Here is a 24,849-nt window from a genome sequence, read left to right on the forward strand (position 1 = left end):
TCGCTATCTCTTTCGTTGAAAACTTTGGGTTATGCTGCTGGTGGATGAAAATGCACAAACAATTTCTTCTTTCTTGCTTTTCTAATAATACACACAGCTCCCAGCCGAAGTGGGGAGGGGGGGGGGGCGGCGATGGTGTGTACCGGTATCTAGGAACGGAAGGTGGGATGCGGTTCAGGGTGGCTCTCTAAAGACGGTTATTTACAAATATGCTGCTGCCTCTGCTGCTGGCTCGCTTGCCGACTCGAACAGCAGTTATAGTAGAAGAAGCGTACACATTTCACATTCCAGCCATAGTCAACCAATCAAACCATACCAAAAACAACGCGAGTGTGTATCTACGTGCGGTTGTGTGCGAGCGCGAATGTATCAAAGTGTGGGTATGCGAGAGTAAGTCGTCTTTGGTACGAGTGCGCTAGAAATGCCGTTATCAATCAAGACGAAGGAAATTATGTTAAAAGGCATCATAGACAGCGACTCTCACTACTTGTTATTGGACTCAACTGACTGCAAACAGTCAAACGAAGGCAACGCTACTGAACGCTGACTTCGAAGCTGCTGTTGACAGTGCAGTTGTTGCGATTTGCGCATCGGAATTGTATATCCAGTTTCATTGAAGATAGCTTGAGCTGGGAGTAACAATTGTTCAACAGACATCAAACTATCGTAGAGGATGTATTACATTGTTTGCGTATGTTTTAAAGATCGTCGTTGACTGCCTATGACGGTTCCGAAAGTCCCGTAAAAATTAATTTTGAATTACATAAATTCCAGATGGGATTAATTAAGAAACATTTCATGACAAGCAATCAAAAGCGCTAGGTTTTGTAGTGCTAGAAGCTGTTAAATACAATGCTTCCGATACTCGATATAATTCTCCTAGAATATTAACAATAGTGGATGAAACATGATAGTCGAAGATAATCGGAACTGATAAGTTTTATCATTTTTCAATAATATTTCAAGTCAATGAAGCTATATCAGAATTCCATTGTTCATCACTAACATTACACGTCTTCACGGTCGAATTTTTCAAAAATGATTACGAAAACTATTTAAATTACTGGGATTCACTACGTAAGGGACGTTATCGTTTTTTGCATCCTGTACTGAACATAAATATCTATATTATCGTCCCCCTGCGCCGATTACCGGGAACATTGATGTAATAGTTTAGGTCATGATGCCTAAGGCTCCCTTAGGGACCATCCATCCGTAGCATTATATGCACTGATAATATATATTCGTAAATATAATAAAATCGATCATGCAATGCACGAATTCATTTGTCGTTTTCTGCAACGAAGTATTTTCGTGCATTCTAAATAGTAGGCTTCGTTCATTTCATAAACAAGAATGGTCGCTTGGTGAATGAAAGCTTTCGTAAATTTTACACATTTAATGTACACTGCACGAATGTTGTCGATGATAACGACATTATTTTTCTTGAATGAAACGAAATGTTTTGTTTATTTTAATAAACGTGTGGGTATATTACGAACGATTTCGTTGGTTGCACGAATTAATCTTAGAAAATTATTGTTTTCAGTCGATCTTTTGGGATCGATGTTTGACAACATAGATTTTTTTTTAATTTAAAAAAATCGATGTGGCCAAATGGCCAAATATTGTGGTACGAAGAAATGGCCGCTTGATGAACGAAAGTTTTCGTAAATTTTGCTTATTTAGTTTAAATTGCACGAATGTTATCGTTGATAACGACATTATTTTTCGTGAATAAAACGAAATGTTTCGTTTATTCTAATAAACGTTTATGTATATCGAATCATTTCATTGCTCTCACGAATTTATTTCGTTCATCTTAGGAAAGTTTTCGTATTCATTAGCATATTATTTTTTTCAATCGATATTTTTGGATCGATGTTTGACAACAACGATTTTTTTAATTAATTAAAAGGATCGATCTTGCAAAATCGATTTTATTTTAGCCTACTCACCTCCATGGAGGACTAGAAAGCTTGTGGTTTGAAGTTATGGCCGCTTGATGAATAAAAGTTTTCGTGAATTTTACATATTTAGTGTACATTGCAGGACGACGTTGATAGCGACTTTATTTTTTGTGAATGAAACAAAATGATTCGTTTATTTCAATAAATGTTTATGTATAGGTATAATGAACGATTTCGTTGGTGGCGCGAATTCATTTAGTTTATCATAGAAAAGTTTTCGTATTTAATAGCCTTTTATTGTTTTCAGTCAATCATTTGGGATCGATGTTTGACAACATCGATTTTTTTTTATTTAAAAAAATCGATTTTACTGTGGTACGAAGAAACGCTTCATGAACGAAAGTTTTTGTAAATTTTATTTAGTCAGTGTACATTGCACGAATGTAATCGTTGATAGCGGCATTATTTTTCGTGGATGAAACGAAATGTTTCGTTTATTTTAATAAACGTTTATGTATATTACAAACGATTTCGTTGGTCGCATTCGATCTTTTAGGATCAATGTTTGACAGCACAGATTTTTTTATTAATTAAAGGGATCGATCTGGTAAATTCTATGCTATTTCAACCTGTTCATCATTATTGAGGACTAGAAATGAATGTTATCGTTGATAACGACATTATTTTTCGTGAATCAAACGAAATGCATCGTTTATTTCAATAAATGTTTGTGTATATTACGAACGACTTCGTTGGTCGCACGAATTCATTTCGTTCATATTAGAATAGTTTTCGTATTTATTTTCCTCTTATTTTTGCATTCGATCTTTTAGGATCGATGTTTGACAACACCGATTTTTTTTTAATGAAAAAAACAGATCTGGCAAAATCGATTTTATTGTGGTATGAAGAAATGGCCGCTTGATAAACGAAAGTTTTCATAAATTTTACTTATTTAGTGTACATTGCACGAATGTTGTCGACGACATTATTTTTCGTGAATGAAACGAAATGTTTTGTTTATTTTAATAAACGTTTGTGTATATGACGAACAATCTCGTTGGTCGCACGAATTCATTTCGTTCATCTAAAAGAAGTTTTCGTATGAAGTAGCGTATTATTTTGGCTTTGCTCCGACAGAGAAAGCTCAAACTAATTCATACGAAACCAACGAGCAGTTCGCGATGGCTCCGTACTGCTCCGGATTCTGGAACAACTGGAAGCGAAAGAGGTTCAGGAAATCTTCCTGAAACCGACGAACACGGATACGGCTACTTAATAGTCCGACCGAGACCGTCGTTATGATCAACAATTATCTTACGCATAGCAACAATAACTCCATATTGAAACTTTTTTTACGTTGACGGTTTGACGAATAATGCTCGTAAATATTATAAAGATATTCGTATAAAACAGCGAACAATTCGTTTGCCGAACGAAGCTGTTTCGTAATAAGTAACGAAAGTCGTTTCGTGGTTGTCACGAAAATTTAGTAACAAAAAATAAATGTGTTTCAATAGAACTACGAACGATTCATGATATGTACGAAAAATTCGTATATTTTATGAAAATTTTCTGTACGAAACTAATGCCTATCGATTTACGAATATATTCTATCAGTGGGTGTTTTGTATTTTGTGATGATGTGTGACGACAGGGGGATAGGGGGTCATGTCATGCTACGTAGCTTTTTTAAAGGGGAATAACTAACATCGTTTTTTATTTATTTTTTTTAAATTGCGGGGTCAAGGGGGGAGAGTTACCGTCAAGCAACGTAATTACCAGGGGTGTATTCAGAGGTTAGTGACGAAATGCTACGATGAGGGAGGGGGTGTTAAAAATCACTCAAAAAATGCTACGTCATTTATGGATGGTCCTTTTCATCAACAGTCGTTAAAAAACAATCCATGATTTCGTAAATGGATTAATACGAGAATTAGATGAAATAAAACTCAAAAGTATAGCTCATGTTTAAAAGAAGGTAAAATCTCCAAGAAAATGTCTTAACTCGAATGGTAATAAAAAATTATCCCTTCTTCTAAATATGAGGTGTTCTTCAATGCAAAAGGAAGAAAAATCTTTATATTTCACACAAATTTAAATGAGAACCGGAAAAAAACAATATCTCAACATTTTCGCTATTCAGCGGATTTACCTCCCGGAAAAATACCCAATTCTGGACAATACTTTGCTAGTGATTACTTCATTCTAGCTATGGTTCAACTGAGAAAGTCTCGAAGAGCGAATATATTTGAAAACGAAAGAAGCAGCTTTTTTGCACACCGGGGCAAATTCTTAATAAAAATCAATCAGTAGTATTCTAATAATGCCCCGAATAAATTGAGTGATTTTCAAGAAGGTTATGTAAAGGGCAGCGTTGTCAAAGATAGCCGCTTTCCTTAGTGGAATCTTCTATGGAACGGCCCATTCTTGCAAAACTTTTTCTGGGGAACGTAGTGTCAGGGAAACGACTGCAGGGGAATAATACCCATCGTTTTATCAGACCGTTGGAATTGGACGCTTCTAACTTTAACCGGCACCGATGTGATTTTCGGATGAATTTTAAGTTCTAACTGAAACTAAACAACCGTTACTTTTAATGTGGCTAGGAACGGTTCAAGAAAGAGCATGACTATCTTTAATGAAGTTGTAGAGCAACACAGCTGTCTCTTTCATACTTTCTTCAGTGTTCATAAAAAAGGGTTTTGTTCATATAGCTTTTATAGATTATACTTTATACTTTATACTAAAGTAACCTTTGAACAACTTTAAGTTTATTTCAGGGTGCATAATTTCTTCTAATACACCAACCACTAAACTATTTTCGTTTCAAAGTTATGAGAACATTTACGTAAAAGAGTAACTTTCTCAAATATCATTATCTTCGATGAAGGTCCTTAACATTATATACCGTTTTTTGTCATATTGGATAACATACCGAATTATACACATGTCCAAAAAATATCTATGGCGACTTTTTAATATCTTGACTTTTTGGGATCAGTTTTGTTAAATTTAAATATTTGGGAGGAGATTATCTGTTCTTGCGAATTGCGCTTAAATTACTCTGTTTATGGTTCCACTCCTTTTTGGCTCTTCATACAGCGATAATGTGAATGTCGTTTAATAGCAATTTGTTAAATTTAAAATCAATGTTTTCCTCAATTATACCTCAAACAAAGATCACACGAATAATATTCAGCAGGCTGAATAGCAGCCATGTGATAATTGAGTTTGGAATGTCCAGTCAATACTCTGACTAGAATACTGCAATAGAGCTTAGAAAAATACAGCAAATTCTTTGACATTTTCGGACTCATATCCGGCAGAAAATTTGTTTGTTTTTGAACGCAAGTTTGCAGACTATGCCAATGGTTGACATGTTCGGAAGCAGCCCAAGAACGAACTGGACCAACGAAATCAGTCGCAGTGCCTACTCTAGCTAATTCGTCCGTCCATGCATTTCCAGTAATATCGAAATTATCAGGTACCCATAAATGATAGACAGCATTCGAAATGCTACGTTCTTCGACTTGAGTTCGACATGCGATTACTAATTTAGATCTTGAATCTGCCGAACTAAGTGCTTTCAGGGCAGCCTGACTGACAGAGCAAAAATAAATTCTTTTACTGAAAATTCCCTGTTGAAGTGCCGATTGTACGCCACGCTAAGTTTTCTGCTTGGAATACGGTACAGTATCTACCAAGCGAATGAGATTGCTTTAATCTCATTTCACGACAATAGACTCCGGCACTGGCTCGGCCCTCACACAAAGAACCATCAGTATAACAAGCTACGTATTCTTCAAGTTGTCGCTCCATCCAGCCACCTCACGAGCAGTATTTTACAATTATTTTCCGCCACGCAAATTCAATGTATCCTGTTACAAGACTACAAGTAAGAACCTTTTTCAAAATATGCTTTAAGTGGTCAAATTGTCTTTGCAGTAGAACAGGAATGATTTCATCCTTTCCCGGAGACTTATACGAAGTAAAATTTTCAATCGCCCATTTGATCGACATATGTATGAAGACAATTCTACGAGCAAATGTCCAAGATTCAGAACTACCTGAAAAGAACTCAGGGGCAATCGTCAGTGATGACTCCGTACAGCCTGGAAAGTGTGTGTGTCAAAAAGACTGTTGAGTACTACATTTCCGACAGACGAGTATTCACCATTAGCAGTTCTAATCGAACTGACATGAAAGTCTTTCGATTTCGAAAGTAACTTATTAAATCTACTCGTCTCGTTGAGACTTGAGACATTTGTACAGAGGCTTTTCTAACCACTTTTCCAAGAGGATCGAAAGGCATTTCTGTATGCCGTGCGAGCCAACTTAAAGGCCTTTGGCCCGTCCATGCGTCTGCGATTCCAAGCTCTTCTGCGTAACTTTTTGAACAAGTTCGGTATTCCACCAAGGTGTTCCTCTAGAAGTACGCATACTTCGAAGCGGACAAGCCTGTTGGTATGCTGGTACTATGAGTGAGTTTGTTTTATGCACGACCTCATCCAAGTCACTTGGAGATTTAATCGTCAAGCTTTCTTCGTTGAGGTCCCAGTTCGTAGTTTTGGAATGGCGAGACGTTTAAATGATTACAGTTTGGTACGAGCCAGTTTGACAAATCATGCGTAATACTGTCAGAGCAGAGAGTTACATCTAACAACTTTTCTCTGCTAGCTCGTGCAAATGTTGGGCGATTTCCTACATTAAGTATGTGCAGATTTGTGCTGCTTAAGTATTCCATCAATTCGGTGTCTCTCAAATTGCTACCTGAGCTGCCCCAAATTATGTGGTGGGCATTTGCAGCACCGCCGATTATGAAATCAAACTCATTTCAAACTCAAGCATTTTGACCTGATCATTTTCGCTGTTCATTTTGTTGGTAATAAAAGCCAATCCAACTTTTCCGGCACGTTTTTGCCTTTCTCATGTAGAAAGATTAAGCAATCATCGTATGCCAATTTCTCAACTTATGAGTAATACTGTTGGGGCATATAATTTTTGGCGGTTACCTGTCTGCAACTCGTGCTATATAAGTATTCCAATAATTCAGAGATTCTCAAATAGATATATGAGAGGTATCACTGCCGGTATGGAGTGGTACTCACTGTGACCACAGCATGATGCATTATTCGACAAATATGTCGAACAATAAACGTATGTTTTGAGCATGTTATCAATAGTCATATGAATTATGACAGTGCAAATAATGCGAGTTGTAAGGTCCGGTATAAGACGTATCGTCGCTGTCGTGCTATCTTATGACAAGCGCCATCTAGCCCATTTCGAAAAAAAGTTTGATTTTAAATATCTTGAAACTTATAAATGGTTAAAACAACTCAGAGAAGTCAATTGATGCTTCTATCTATTCTGTATTAGTCGCTCAAATATTACGAGGATCGGTTGACTACACTAGGAGTTTTGACTAAAAATGTAAACAAAAGTCGTAGCAGCAGGTGTCATAGGTGTGTATTGATGACACAATATGCATGACTTTGGAATAATTGTGCATGGAAAATTTTCGTCACAAATAAAGTATCAATTATTAACTTTTATTCATATCTTCGGTTTAATTGCGTCTAGAAACAATCGGTAAGATTTTTTTTTTAAAGAAAATTGGTCAAGGAATCTTGAAAAAATAGAATTTTTTAGTTACAGTGTTGCTTAATATGCAATATTTCAAATTTAAAACTTAAATTGCATTTTTCTCGCAACACATATACTTTTATTCTGCAAATTGTTATGCTATTGTACTCCTGTTAGTCTACTTTCTACTTCTGCCGCAGTCAAACGTACAATCGAGCCAAGTGAACAACAAGCCTCTCGATCTAGTGTGCATTGTCTCGAGAACAAAGAAAACATCGGATTATTCTTGTCATCATGAGTAAAGTTGACGAAAAAGCTCTACTCCGACCCAAAGCGAGCCACTTGCAAAATGCATGTCGCAATACAGAGAAGTAGAATCCGTTACACCTGATACTTGGAGAAACTTCTTCCCGGGTACTCCTAATGGCGTTTTTGTAGTGAGGATGCGGGTTGAAAGGCCTATACCCACCTACTTGACAATAAAACTCAAAACTCACGGAACTATAATTATGCAAACTACGCTATGCACCCATGTGGGGCAAACTCCTACGTGCAAGTATTGTAATCAGATAGCTCATCATGGACAACCTTGCGCGGAAGATGCATCGCAACCGATTGCCAACTCATCTACGGCAAACCAACCCAAAACAGAGTTTTCAATACCAATGCCTGAACCACAAACCTACTTAGTTTAGTGAATTAGAGTAGTAAATAAAAGCAAATGAGTGAATGTGACCCTTAACTCTTTTGGTAATGTAAACCGAACGAGAAAAGAATTGCACCACGAAGATAGCTTTTACCAGTACAATCCTAGAGAAAAGTGATAAATTAAAAATAATTGTTTACAAAAATCAAAACATGAGACCAAATTTTGATTCTAATTGATATGTTTCCTTCTTTATAGCGTGAGCTGTTCTTTAACTGATGACTGACCTGATAATTATATTCCTTTATCAAAGAAAATTTTCGATCTGCGGTATGTAGACTTGTACAACAAACAATTTTTATTCCATTTAGGAAACTTTTTTCTGTTCTTAAATCTTAATTTTTCTACGGAAGGCATGTAGGCTTTAATACTTCCAATGCTCACTATCATCAAATATATCGTAATAACAAAACGCTTGTTCTATGAGTTGAAATAGGTTTGATATATGATTTTTACTAGTGCCAATAACCAACAATTTGATAAGGACATTTGTTTCTTGTTTATTTCGATCATGGATTTGAAAATTATGGTTGTGCTCAATAATGTACATGTTCAAAGAATTGCCATTTGTTGTAAAATAATGCGGAGTAGTAAAGCATTCGGGGCAATTATATTCAAGGTAATAAATTTCAGAATGATGGGGTAAAATCAATGAAACTTTATTTAAATTTACAAATAGTGATTGGAAATCACGTCTTTAAACTTTCATGCCAATCCCCAGAAGGTTTTGGTTCAACCCGTACCACATGTTATATCCCTTATTATATATCAGGAGTTATACTGCCCATGATCGCATATCAGTCCCATAAAGATAGGAAATCCCATAGAAAACGGGACAACTATGCGATCATGGGTAGTATACAGCCAGATAAAAATGGTCTGCTTTATCATTTTTAAAAGCTAATATATTTACACCCACGTAACCTCTATTGCTTGCTACATTGTCCCAGTGTGTAAGGTGAAGCCAGTTTGATGCGGATAGGCCGCATAATCGAGTCCAACGGACCGAAGCCGCTGGGCAAGGTAACCGTTGTTTAACTATTTAACTGAATACTACACTGCCCATAAAAGCATAAGAGTCCCATACGGATTTTTGTTGAAATTTAGTTATCTGTTGGGTTGTATTCTGTATCACCACTGAATCACAATGCACAAATAAGATTACCAGGTTTGTTAAGAAAATATCGAAAAAATACCAAAACATGGCTCAATGAATATATAAATATTCAACAGCGTTTTTCTCGGCTTGCTGTTTTTCAATATGGTACTCTTATGCTTTAATGGGCAGTACAGAAACTGCTGCTTTGTAGGGATTCAATATTACAGTCACAATAGTGCTGTTCGTCAATTAAATAAGACATATACTTGCTTATAACATTTGATAAAAAGCACTCAAATTATGTAAAAACAACAATTTTCAAATTGCTCTCAAACCAACGGTCTGACGCGGTCGGGTAAGCATTCACCTGCGATTAACTGACAATAGCCAATAGTTACATATGCTTTCAACCTTTTATCTTAATTTGACTTAATTTGATAACTTTTTTAATTACGAAATAGTGCTAAAATCATAAAAAAACAAGTACTCCTATTTTTCAAAACAAAATAGTTTGACTTTTTTATTTCGATATTTCCAGCATTAAAGTAGTTAGAATAGGCCATAAGCAACATTTCCTAGTATAATAACACTTCATTGATTGTATTGTTCAATTTCAGTAGAAACTGTTACCAATTGCCTGATTTAATGGGAAAAAACGTGTTCATTTTTAATAATGTTTGACCGTGTGTAATAAATTTAGATCAAAGTTTTTAGTTATTATTTCAATGATACATTATGTAGAAAAAATTGAAGAATGTATAAAAGATTTAGTTTGTTTAAAAAGTTGGAATTTTTTCCCTATTTTGTCCAACTTTTTGTTCTAGCCACTCCATAGTGCGCCGTCGGAAGCGGCGGCCCCATGCAAGCAAACCTGTGAACTACTCATTTGCCCGGCTTACGCAAAGTTAGGGACAATGAATCAATCTAGGTTCGACCGAGCTGAGTGACGTCGAACAGCTCACAAATAAAAGCTTCAGTTATGGGAAGAATTGTGGTAAAATGGGTGAACACGTTTCGGGCGGTCATTCCAGCTATCTTCAATCGACTAAAAGGGATTTTTTTACATAAGAGTTACGCATTCATCGGCTACACACGTTTCTAGTGGTCAACTATCCCAAATCGATTTTATGAACTTATTGAATAAGAAATACTGACTTCGGTCAGTCGCATTAGGCTTTCATCCAATCATATACTCAGCCTTGAATATGAACTCAAACGAGAGGAGGAAATGGGTCATGATAGTGTAACGTATGGTCGTTGTAGATTTCAGCTTTCGCTTATTTTAGGGCTGTGCTATCTCAAGAACTTAGTTTACACCTACTAAGCGCGACACAAGACAGGACACAAAGTTCTGTAGATGGGATATATCTATCCCAAAAACGGTATTTTGGTACCAAAAATGGTTCGGTATTCTCCCAATTTTCGATACCGGTACTACCACGACCCTAAGAGAAACAATGTTTTGTTTATTGCTTGAAAAAAAACGAAAATGTTTTTGTTACCAAATCCAATGACTTGGGTAAATAAAGTGGTACAAAGAAAGAAATAGACTGATTATTTTGTTGAACACTTCTAAAATATTAGCATATTGAATTGGGACCATTCATAAATTACGTAACGCTTTTAGGGGGAGGAGGGGGTCCGACAAGTTGTTACATATTGTGACATAGGGGGGAGGGGGAGTAAGCTAGATCGTTACGTAACAGGTAATCACCGAGGAAAATTTTTTTTTTCAAGGAATTTGTTACGTAATAGGGGAGGGGGGGATAAAGAAATTTGTGACAATTTGTTACATGGGGGGAGGGGGGAGTCAATTTTGGGCAATTTTTGCGTTACGTAATTTATGAATGGTCCCTAGGGAAATATCTTTTTACCTTCAGGAAGAATAGGATGGGAGGCACGTGCCTCTGTGTGCCACTCCTTGGTTGGCAGAGGTTTTAATTACACCAATAAAATATACACAAAATAACCCAATACGCTTTCCAGGTGACTGGCCTCACAAGAAATTCATTAGAATCAAAATTCAAGAGTCTTAAGGACATTTCTATGAACTTCGAATAGATCCAACGAAATTCAAGAAAATCCAATAAAAGTCCGAATAAGTTTGGGAAAATGCGCAAGAAAATGCTACTAAATTCATGGAATTTGCTATATTTTCCCTAAGAGGAAAAGTTTTGGTAGAAACCATTTTTCTTCCATAAAGGAGAAAATTGGATAAATCCATACTTGCGCGGGAAGGACTCAAAACCTATAAATAAATTAGTTTTGGAGTTTGCGTTTCGACTTCGTCTGATCAGAATTCGACTTACGGAAGTTTGACTAGGTGTTTGCTCAGGAACACAAATCGTGCCTCCGTCTTTGGAGCTAGCGTCAATCCGGTGCTAGCATAGTCCTGTCATTAAGTTAGTGTCGGATTCTGATGAGACAAATTCGATACACAAACTCCATCACTAATTCATGGAATTTATCCGAAGCTCACGGAGATCCTACAATATTCAGCCCTATTGCTTTCGGTCTATTTTCCGAATTTAGAAGATCATGTACGGACTTCCGAAAAATCTTACAAACGTCTAAATTTGTATGAAACCGAGAAAATGTTTTACACGCCATTTTCAACGAGTCCGGTTAATGGAAACCATCTTTTTCCAAAATGAACTACTTTACTAGGCCAGTTTATTACTAATGTAATTAATTTAATGATTTTTTTTTGTAAAATTCAGTTCATCATTAGACATAAGTAATATTTTGAAGTTTATTTTTGTGATTTGATAGTACGTACACTAAACGAAGTAAAGGTATTGTTGGGTTTAAAATGCTGAAAGCATGAACGGAACCAAAAATATAAAAAAAAAGCAATTGAGCCTTAGCTGAAACACAAGAAACGAGCCAGCGACATAATTTCTTATCGCATACAGGGACAACTTCGTACCGAGCCGGTGCGGTCAATAGCTTCAATAAATTACAACTTATGCTCATTGTTCTGCTAGCCTGGCAATTTCCTGAGCTCACGAAGCGCAAAAAGACCCCACTCCGGCTATAGTAAATCTCAACCCCCTCCCCCCTCTCTCGCATACACACATACATACTTTATTTGCCGTTGCCGTAGGTCTCGGCTGAACGAATACCTCCCTAGGCGGTTCCGGTTCAGTCCAGCGCGCAACATCCACTTAACAGCCGAATTCCTTCGCAGCTGAGCTAAACTGGCTGAGCCGCTTTCTTTGATTCGCACAGTCCACCTATTTGAGTGTGTGTCTCTGTGTGCGCGCGCGTTCGAGGAATGGTGCGCACTTGAATGAAAGGAATGTGCCAAGTTTGCAAAAAAAAGTTCACTCGAAAAACTAGGACGTTATCAAACACACCAACACCACCAGTGCCAGTGTGCAAAATAAACCACTCTGACTGAACATCGACCGAGCGAGAAGGAAGACGAAACGGAACCTACACTAGCAGCATATTTTTTAAAACGTGGCATCATTAATCGCACCAGCACCAGTAACGACGCGGCGTGAAGAGGGCCGCTGTTACCTCTAACGCACAGACACCGTGGTAATGCTTTTCGCCATCAATTTTGTGAAGAGCATATTGCATATTAGGTAGGTATTGAAACCTGCCAGTGAACAAACAACAGAAAGAAAGGAAAGACACGTTCGTCGTGGCAACCCAGAGCGCTGCGATCATAAGCCATGTCGGGCGCCCGTTCGCAATCAGCCCACCCACCACCCGCCTGCTTGGACGGTATAAGGTAAATAGGTTGGACGTGGACGTGTTGATATTATAGGGACAAGTATTAAGGATGCACTGACCCTGTGTATATCAGTCGATATGTTATATAGATATATTTAGTCATCTTTACTAAATTTTTGATAATAGCACTTAGTAATTTTTAATATTGCCAAAAAACTTCAGCACTAGACTAACTTTAAGCGATATAGCTGATATACATATTAACTTATTTTGCCCCTATTACTCGACTCACTATGTGTACTCGCGTGCGCACTTGCACGTACATACAAAGATAAACTAGCAGAAACAGTTACGTGGCATCTCACACAAACGCAGAAACCTTATTGCGAATAGTTTCGCAAAATTATAATTGGATTGATTGCAAGATAATACAATAGTTTAGTAAACAGGAAGTTTTTTTTATAAATATCAATGCTTCAAAATCCTAATTCAAATTTGGTTTCCAGTTCAATTCAGTACCTAGCTCATCTACTAAGTAACAAATACTGGCACCAAACTAGCTGATGATGCGAAAAGCCAGCTATTTGTGCGACCATAGCAAAAACAGTGAAACAATTTATCACAATAATAACACTAGTTGGATTGTAATAGACTTTAATTCATCGTCATGACGTTGACTCAAGCACACAAGCAGTATGCTGTCTCGCTTTTTGCCTTTGATCTTACACATTAAACAAGACTAAATTAGATTGTACAACATTCAATTTCACAAACACGCTGGTAAATTGTCGGTCATCACAACTACCAATTTGTGGACAACTGGCTTTAAACCTACACATCCGTACAAGCACAAGACGACAAAAACACGCACACTGAACCTTTCTGAGACACACTATACATATTACCGTCACCCTGGTGGAAATGATAGACTCGGCGACAGGGAATCGTAAAATTAATAGAAATAAATAATGAATAAGCGATCTAAATTATCAACATAGAAATATATTAATTTTTGAGAGCCACCCAGAACAGTTTTGCACAATTCACTGAAAAAATAGTCACACGTCAACGTTTCACTTTTTCTGTACTGTGCAGTCAACTTCATGTTGCGCCACTTTTGCCCCGCTCAGTGCCTCTAACTTTGTCTGCATATCCGCCAAACTATAACCGTCACGCTGGCCCTAATCGATCAATCACATTCCACATTCCTGCGGCAATTGCTTACAAAACTATTAATTTGGGTATTGCATTTTCGCAAAAAAAAACAATCACTCCTTCACGGCGACATCTACAAACACTACATGAAAACATAAGCAAAAAAAAAACAAGATTAACGAAGTCACTATGATTGCGGAATTTTTTTTTCTATCTTCTTTCTTCACACTATACCATGCTTGGTTTTCCCACCCAAACCCGTCACTACCACCCCACCCTCCCTCTAATCAACCTTTCCGCCGACCTAAAAGATCTTCTTGTTTCACACTTCTCACGGTATTACTGCTGCTCGGAAGAGTGCACTTCTTCGCCTGCTACGATCACTACAGCCAGCAACGGGTTTCCCCATCAGCGAACTGCACAGCAGCGCAGCGATATCTGCGCCATTCACTCACTCTCTCACTCACGAGGGATCGCCAGATCGGCACAATGCAAGCAGCCAAACTGCAACAGTCTAAGCTCCAACCAATGCTGCTAGTTGATATTTAGTTGGTTGAGCCAGTATCCGAGACGAGAAACGACGACGACGACGACGACGGCGGCTGACTTATAATTTCGATCAATTAAGAGGCCGTGCGCCCTCCCTCGTTTGCTTGTTCAATCTGCGCGGTCCAAGTCTTGAAAGGCCTTCGACTCCAGAATGAGTCGGGCAGCGGGCACGAGTGAGAAGACCGCACTAAACTCGAGCGAGTAGATGGACCCAGAAGACGCAGTGAAATATAAGTATAGCGAACAAGAAGTGAAAAGGCTAAACTATTTCACATATTTTCATTTCCTGGGCTCACTCATCTCGGACATGGGTTTTAACTTTTCTTCACTTACTTCACATGTTTACAGGTCGAAATATTGGTAAATTATTAGTTTTTTTTTCGATACACAAACGGTAAACGATGTAGTTAGCGTAAACCTAGTTCAAAACCATGTATGTTCGTGAAAAAAGTACACTTTAACGAGCAAGTGGTAATGTTCGATAGTAATTTTCCTTTTTTCCGTCGTTTACACGTACGGCTTTCACATCATTCACCAAAAATACACTTTTATGTTTCTATCGCTGAAAGTGTAATACATATTCAACTAAAAACAATCCAAAAATATTAAAAATAATGTGTATAACGAAAAAAAACGGGACTACGTGAACAAACCGAACGATCGAGAGGAGCGTGATCATTTATTACAGCATAGCTGTATGGAAGTCAAAAAAGCACTGATCTCGTACACCCGTATTCAAATTTAATGTACACCAAACCTTTCATATTTGCTCTTTCCACTCGCTTCACTATGGTTTACTCAATGAACGTTCACAAACACACCCGCACTGCAATCGACGTTCATCCATTCATTCATTCATTCCGCGATCACTCTTGCACTCTTGGAATGTATGGTTGGTATCAGTGTGCACGCTGTAGGACCGCTGCTCGACGGTTCCAATTGCTACAAGGCCCACTGCTACTGCTGTTGAGGAGATCCGGATAGTCGAAATGCCATCGTCAATCGAGTGCGGACAGTGAACCCACGGTTATGAACTGCCTGGATATCGTATCTCAAGCTTGTTTTACCATCACTTCAGGATACTGAAATGTGTATAGGCTTCACGGTTAAATACCAGCTGTGCCACACATTGACCATTCAAGTTGCATTTTACCGGAATGGTTATAAAACAGTTGACGTTCGTCAATGTTTATATCTCGTTGTGGGAAACGTTAAATTTTTACTTATAATACATTTATAATTATAACAGACACTTAATACCAGCCCGGGGACAACTTGACAGCTCCCATATATTGAACTCATAAGCAAATTTTGTGGTGATTTGGTGATGTCATGGCGTCTCGAATGGAACAAAATTTAAAAAAGGCGCATCCCATCTATTATTTTCCATCTGTAAAAAATAAACAATTTAAGCATTTCTATCACCAAATTTATTTCGCTATTCAAATTAGAAACTGTCCATACCTTAACAGAAACATAGATTCTATTTTGAATCTAAATAATCCAAGAAAAATAAATAGATTTTCAGAAATACAAGAAGATGGCTTTCAAAATCGAGCCACTTCCACTTATATTGAAATTTCCGAAAATCTTCAGAATCGAACCAACATGAAATCCTCCGGTAGACACCGTTCAATTAGTTTTCTGTCGGGCTGGAGCTAAGTAATATGCGAAATGAATTCTGAAGGGATCCGTACCAAAACCATCGCAAAATCTTTTGGACAGAATTATTGCAAAAGTCGAATAAAACTCTGGCAAGAGTCGAACATAATTGTATATTCCTGGCAGCATTCTTGCTAAAACCGGGCACTACCGGCTTGCTGCCAGAATTCTGGTAAAAGAGCACAAATTTTGCTAACTGTGTAGAAAATCCTACATATTTCGTTTATATTCCCAAACAACATTCTAGAATTCTTGACGTTTTTAATTAATTTGAAACAAGATGTCATTTGTTCACGAATTGTTAGGCTTGGTGATTTACTTTCATTTGTCAAAATGATTTTCATTCATATTTCTCGGGCAAAAAGCACAAATGATTTACCGATTACACACTTCACACAACAATAAAACCAAAAAAACAACGACTTCCAGTTAAATTTATAATAAGATTTATGTATCTTGCTGACAGTTTCCAGTTAGGGATAAATTTATTCTCTAATAACACTAGTTTACAGCATTTCTGAACTAAATAAACTAGTGGTCATTTTCAATGTAAAATCGTGTGCTGAATCCGAAAATGAGGTTCAAAAAATTTACAGTAGAACAGTTTTCGAGTTACAGTGAAAAAATGAATTTTACCTTTAAAATTAAAAGTACGTTCAGTAAAATCCAAATATCTTCGGTTGTAGTGCATCGAAATGAAGTATTATTATGTTGAATTAAAGGTAACTAAATGCAATTTTGATCGTTAAAACATTTTGTTTTGATGCGACTACTGGTTCTGACGTTATTTACGAATCTATTAAACTTTTTCTTAATTTTTCGTCGTTTTTTGAATAAAAATGAGAGTGTGGTCAATATTTTCGGCAAGATAAAGCAATCCCAAAAATTATATTTTTATGGGAAATTAAAGCCTGCTAATAACCAATGAAAATAAGCACTTTTTAGTTTAAATCCGATGACAATTGCGAAAGTTATTCATTTTTTTGTAAAACGGCAATTTTTGTGTTTCTCTGGGTCAACTTATTGAATCGTCCCCATTCTAATTTTTTCTAGGGCTTGTTTAATAATATATGAGGGGCTCTCTATCAGAATACTGTTAAACAAGTTAATGGAAGAATTTTGAAAGAATTTAATGTGGGGTAATATTCGAACTCGTATATCCAAATGATTAAGGACTTCTGATAACAATAATTTCAGCCTCAGTGGAGTAATGTCATCAAAAATTCGGCATAAAAATACGCATAATATTTACATGTACAGAATTGTATATGTACAAAACACATTGTAAAATGCAATTCCTTGATACACACATCGGAAGCTCATGACTGTGCAAAATGCTAAATTCGGGCACTAGCTTCACGAATGATGACTGATCCACCTATTTCGTCACGTTTTGTTCTACTAACAATTTATTTTACGTTATTAAAACGTCTAGACGTTTATAATTTGAAATTATATTGGATTCATATTGGCTTCTATGATGTACCGATTTTACTGTACTGGGTCACCAAACTTTTACATACTACAATATATTGCGTAAAACATCTAAGTGCAATTACAAAATATTTTACGTTCTTCAAATCATTGTTAAGTTCAGATTTTGATATTTTAAACCTAAAATAAGTCTTGTTCGATGTCCTACATAGTTTCAAAACACGAACTGCTAGATGTTCTAGGAAGGAACACAAATTAAAAGCGTTACAAATTATTAATGTTATAATACTTGACGTATGTAGTATCACATATTTCTACGGATTCGTATAGTTTGTATTAACATAGAGCCTGAAATTATTGTTATCAGAAGTCTTTAATCATTTGGATAAACGAGTTCGAATATTATCTCACATTAAATTCTTTCAAAATTCTTCCATTTACTTGTTTAACAGAATTCTGACAGAAAGTCCCTTATATATTATCAAACAAGCCCTAGAAAAAATTGGAATCGAGAAGGTTCAATAAGTTGACCCAGAGAAGCACAAAAATGGGCATTTTACAAAAAATGAATAACTTTCGTAATTTTCATCGGATTCAAACTAACAAATGCTTATTTTCATTGGTTATGACCTTATGGCTTTAATTTCCCATAAAAATATAATATTTAGGATTGCTTTATCTTGCCGAAAATATTGATCACACACTCATTTTTCTTTAAATAATGACGAAAAATTTATGAAAAGTTCAATAGATTCGTAAATGACGCCAGAACCAGTAGTCGCTTTAAAACAAAATGTTCTAACGATCGCATTCAATTACCTTTAATTCAACATAATAACATTCCATATCGACGCGCTACAACCGAAGATATTTGGATTTTACTGAACGTACTTTTAATTTTAAAGGTAAAATTCATTTTTTCACTGCAACTCGAAAACTGTTCTACTGTAAATTTTTTGGACTTCATTTTCGAATTCAGCACGCAATTTTACATTGGAAATGGTGTTCGAATATTGAAGTTCAGATTTTTATTTTTATTTTGTAAACTAGTGTAATTGTTTACTTTATCCACATTTTGGAATACGCTTTTTCTAAATGTTGTTCTTGCTGCATTGACGGCGTTCATAAAACACGTAATGAAACACGCTTTTCTCTTGAAACTATTTCGTTTCGTTGTTCGTGGTACTTGTACGGAGAAGACATACTAGCGCCACCATCAAATTAGTGGTACATATATGAAACAAGCACTATCTGTCAAGTTGTCCCCGGGTTGCTTAATACACAAACTAGCGAAGTGTCAAAAAGTTCAACGCAACGAGCATAGAGGGTTTTCACCGAGGAAGTACAAGAGGAAGCTCAAGCAAGGCTTATGGGAGCTTCCGTGATGCCAGTTTACATTCATGGTTGCTAGTTTTTGTTGTTTTTGTCTCCGCAAGTGTGCGTATAAAGTGTCTGTATTTCTAACTAAAACATATTAAGGTAGCAGTTGAAATTGAATTGAGCAACTTTTGAGCAAAAACAACAAATTGAGCAATTTTACATCTTAGAACCCACAGTATCAATATCTACTTATTTTTGTGACATTTTGCGAAACCATTAGTTTTTTTTTTAATATTATTTTCTATTTGATTACATTATTTTGTTTGCACATTTCTACATTTCTAATTTAGTATATTGGGTGCTCAGCCACAAGTGGTGACTTTTCATCTGTATTGTTTACAAAGTCAGCATGTGTTATTAATTCGCTACAAAGATGGCATATAGCATTGCCGGTTTAAATATTTGTTTATAAATTAATAGTTTGTTCTTTAGGTAGAGCCTAAGAGGGTATAAACATTTTATATATTCGTTGCATTTTGTTAAGATTCCTTCAATATGATCCTTAAAAGTGAGTTTTTTTATCGTAAATCAAACCCAAGTATTTAACTTGATCTGACCACGTTAAATTCAAACTAGTAAATTTATTAATATGGTTATGAATTGGTTTAAGAGAAGAAGTTCTTGGCTTATGCGGAAACACAATTAATTGTAAGTCATATGTTTTGTGTTTCGGATTCTCCTCGTCAGTAGCTAACAGCTGACTGGGCCGCTAGCTAGACACTAAATCCAAAAAAATTACATATAACTTATGCGTAGGGTGAACGACTGATTGAGACTGATGTCCCGGTTTGCACAAAAGTTCTTTTTTACTAACGAGAACCAAATCTAACCGTGTAAGCCACAAACAGTTTCGGTTCAATTTGGTCCTCGTTACACATAAGTAATGTGTAATTTTTTTTGACCTAGTGTCTAGTTAGCGGCCCAGTCAGCTGTTAGCTACTTACGAGGAGAATCCGAAACACAAAAAATATGACTTAATTTGAGTTAGGTTATATGCACCAATGCATAAATACAGGGGTTTACCCCAACTTAGATTCTGCATTACAATCAATTGTGTTTTTGCCGCATTAGTGGAAATTTTCCATTTTTTCAGGTAATCATTGAAAATATTCAAGCTTCGTTGCAGTCGACTGCAAATAATGCGAAGACTCCTACCAGTGGCTGAGATGCTAGTATCACCACAGAAAAGTGATTTTTTACAGCCTGCTGGTAGATTTGGAAGATCAGAGGTAAAAATATTGTATAGGATTGGTGCGACGCTTGACCCTTGAGGGACGCCTGCTTTAACGGGTAGCTTACTAGATTTACAATTCTGATAAGAAACCTGTAGGGTACGGATAGTAAGATAATTTTTAATTATCATTATTATGTAAATTGGAAACTTGAAATCCCACATTTTAGCAATTAATCCATTGTGCCAAACACTGTCGAAAGCTTTTTCGATGTCTAGGAGAGCAACTCCAGTGGAATAGCCCTCTGAGATATTTGCCTTTATCATGTTAGTTACTCTCACAAGTTGATGAGTAGTTGAATGTCCAATACGAAATCCAAACTGCTCAGGAAGAAAAATAGAATTCACATTGATATGTGACTTCATTCTAGTTAGGATGATTTTTTCAAATAATTTACTAATAGAAGAGAGTAAGCTAATTGGTCGATAGCTAGATTCTTCTGCTGGGTTTTTATCTGGCTTCAAAATAGGATAACCTTGGCATTTTTTCATCTTTCAGGGAAGTATGCTAATTCAAAACATTTGTTGAATATTTTGACCAAGTGTCTCATAGTGATTTCGGGAAGGTTTTTAAGAAGAATTTTGAAAATTCCATCATAACCTGGAGCTTTCATATTTTTTAACTTTTTCATGAGGGATTTGATCTCATCATAGTTTGTTTCAACAATATCGTCTAGAGACAATACTTGATTTGAAACGTTTTCATATTTTTGTAAGACTTCGGTTTCAATAGGACTCACAACGTTGAGATTAAAATTATGGACGCTTTCAAACTGCTGAGCAAGTTTTTGAGTTTTTTCGTTGTTTGTAAGAAGTATGTGGTCACATTCCTTTAAACCTGGAATTGGTTTCTGAGGTTTCTTAAGAACCTTAGAAAGTTTCCTGAAAGGTTTAGAATATGGCTTTATTTATTCAACCTATTTCGCGAAATTTTCGCTCTTCAAAGTGTGAATCTATGCTTAATTTCTTTTTGTAGATCCTGATAGATACATTTCATAGCAGGATCACGAGAACAGGATATTGACGTCTTCGATCATTCTTCGAGCGAATCAGAAGTTGAAGATCGTAGCAGTATTAAATTTTATCTGTGTTGTTGGTATTGATAAATTTCTAGCATCAATTATAGAATCACTTAAATTTCGTAATGCCGTATCAATGTCAGCTATATTTTGTAAATCATGATCATGATTATAATTATTCTCAATATAAGTTTTGTACCATTCCCAATTCGTTTTGTGATAATTAAACACTGGGTAGCTAATGGGATTGGAAACAGCTTCGTGAGAAACAGAAAAAGTTACTGGAAGGTGATCAGAATCAAAGTCAGCATGTGTTATCAATTCGCTACAAAGGTGACTTTGATCTGTCAAAACCAAATCAATTGTTGATGAATTCCTTACAGACGAATAGCACGTAGGACCACTCGGGAACAAAATTGAATAATAACCAGTAGAGCAATCATTAAGAAGTAGTTTACCGTTGGAATTGTTTTGAGCATTATTCCAGGATCGGTGTTTGGCGTTAAAATCACCGATTATGAAGAATTGCGACCGATTTCTTGTAAGTTTTTGTAAATCCCCTTTCAAGAAATTAATTTGCTCGCCAGTGCACTGAAAAGGCAAATAGGCTGCAGCAATAAAAATGATACCAAGATCAGTTTCAACTTCGATACCCAAACTCTCGATCACTTTGGTGTCAAAAGACGGCGTAACGGGATGTTTGATCCTGCGATCAACCGCTATTGCGATTCCTCCACCGAATCCAACAATTCGATCAAATCGATGAATAACAAAATTAAAGTTACTCATCAATTTAATCTTTGGTTTTAAAAAAGTTTCGGTCACAACGGCTATATGCACATTATGTATCCTCAAGAAGTTGAAAAATTTGTCTTCGAACGTTTTCAATGTTTTAGTCATTATTAAACTTTAATTTCATTACAATTTTGTTAGCAAATTCCCACCCAGTTTGAAAAGCTTCAAACATGGAGGTAGAATTTAACATAGCAATCATCATATGTAACATTGATTATTGCAAGAATTTTATTTTTTTCTTCCGTTACACGACCTATTGGACTAATAGAAGTATAGGGTACAAACAAGTTTGTAGGCGTGGTAGGGGTATTTTAACCTCAGTACGGTTAAAATGAATTAAATAAAGCTCCTGGATAATTCCTGAGCGTACTGGGGTATTATCGCCGCTAGTCTTTCTCTTCATAAGAATAACTTGAGAAGGAGAAAAGCCAAGTAAATTTTTCAATTCGTTGGAAATTCCATCCAAACATTGACCTTGTGGTAGCCCTTTCAAGACAGTCTTGAATGGTCGATCTATCTTGAAATCACATGAATAAAATTTATATAACTTCTCCGTACTGGAGTAGTCGTTTGTGGCCAATCAATTCTTCCGCTGTATCAGAATATATTGGCTTAAATGGCATGTAGTCGGGGATTTGTGCCTTGCCGTGTGTTTTCATCATTTCCTGAGCGGAAGGAAAGGACAAGGAGGTGTGGGGAAGTAGAAATGGAAGGGTGGGAAAAATAACAGCACAAAAACAAAAATAAACAACAGGTAAGTTAAACTCACAAGTAGTTCAACTTGCCTGCGAATAAGCCTAAAGCTCTTTACCACATTGGATAAGAAACTTTAGTATGTCTCTGAGTTTCAGTCGTCCAAACATTGTTTCGTCTATATAAGGACGGCCGAAGACTCGAAATCGCATTTGCGCTACCGCTGAACAGTTGCATATCAGATGATATGAGGTTCCGTAGTCGGATTCACAAAGATCACATGAAAAAGACTCAGCGCGCTGAATAGTTGCCATGTGATAATTGAGTTTGCAGTGGCCGGTTAAAGCCCTGGTCAGCATGCCGCAGTGGAGCTTCGAAAAATGTAAGAGATTTTTCGAAACCACTGGGCATGGTTGTTCTAGAAACGCCTTTGTTTGGCGACACGTTTGTAGATTACTCCAATAATTGCGGTGCACGGGCAAAGCCCAGGACCGTATTTTTCCCTTATCCAACTTGTCGAAATTGGCAGCGCGGGCTCGGGACCAACGAAGTCAATCGCTGAACCTGCCCTGGCCAATTCGTCAGTCCATTCATTTCCAGTAATACCGAATTGTCCGGGCACCCAGACAAAGTAGATAGTGTTGACAATGCTTAGTTCTTCGATTTGCGTTCGGCACGCGATCACTAGCTTGGACCGAGATTTGTTTGTGCTAAGGGCCTTGACTGCAGCCTGACTATCGGAGCAGAAGTTTATAACTCTGACGGACATACTCAGTTGAAGGGCCGATTGTACCCCGCACATAATCGCAAAGATTTCTGCTTGGAATACAGTACAGTATCTACCTAGTGAGTGAGATTGTTCCAATCTCATTTCACGACAGTAGACACCAGCACCAGCACGTCCCTCCATCAGAGAACAGTCAGTGTAACAGACCACTTGCGTTTGTTGTTGTCTTTCCGTATAGCCAGACAACCACTCCTCTTGATAGGGAATCTTCACATGGAATGTCCTGTAAGGAAAACTACACATGATAGTGCTTCTTGTTTGAGGTGTATGTGTAATGGTTCGATATTTAGAAGCGCCTCAAGAGCAGCAATCGGAGTCGTGGTGAAAGCACCAGTCAGCGCCATGAGCGCCATTCTTTGCAGATGGTTTAGCTTTGACTAGACTGTCACCACCTCTCCCCTCTGCCACCACACAAGGCATCCGTATGACAGTATTGGACGTACAATTGTCGTGTAAATCCAATAGATGTATGTAGGTTTGAGACCCCTGGTCTTTCCAAAAGTTCATCTGCACTGCCCGAAGGCCATGTACGCTTTCTTGACTCTCAACTCAATGTGAGCAGACCAATTCAGTTTGGAATCAGTAGCTCAGAATCAAAGAACTGTAAGGGACGAACCCCGGTTGTTATTCGCTTCTTCGTGAAAAGAATCATCGAAGTTTTGCTTCGGTTAACTGATAGTTTAACTCGTCGACACCACTGTTCGACAGCTCTTAATGCCTGTTGCATTAAGTCAAAGATTGTTCCGATGCAAAATCCAGTAATTAGTATTTGGTAATCGTCAGCAAACCCGTAGGTTGGAAATCCAAGCCCATTGAGTTTCTTCGACAAGCCGTCAGCCACTAAGTTCCATAACAAAGGTGACAGAACGCCGCCCTGAGGACAACCGCAAATACTCAACTTCCTTATCTCAGCATGCCGCAGTGACGAGCAAAGTATGCGGTTACTAAGCATTGCGTTTATCCAACCCGAGATACATGCAGGTATCCCATGACCGCGCGTCGGAATACACCCAAGCTAGATTGCTTGAGCGAGAAGGCTTCCTCAATGTTGTAAACAACATCGTGAAGCAGTGTGATCGTGGATTTCCCACACTGATATGCATGTTGCATTTTGTGCAGTGGATATTCAACTAAACTAACGTCCCTGATGTGATGA

The 24,849-nt window shown here is 37.1% G+C and overlaps 1 protein-coding gene across 2 annotated transcripts in view; it reads right to left on the minus strand.

Annotated features, from left to right (window-relative positions):
* Positions 1–24,849, minus strand: part of LOC131686145 (fibronectin type-III domain-containing protein 3A) — a 223,575-nt gene that overhangs the window by 117,793 nt on the left and 80,933 nt on the right. The gene's annotated exons all lie outside the window — the stretch shown is intronic.

Source organism: Topomyia yanbarensis, chromosome 2, assembly GCF_030247195.1.
Source record: "Topomyia yanbarensis strain Yona2022 chromosome 2, ASM3024719v1, whole genome shotgun sequence".
Lineage (NCBI taxonomy): Eukaryota > Metazoa > Arthropoda > Insecta > Diptera > Culicidae > Topomyia > Topomyia yanbarensis.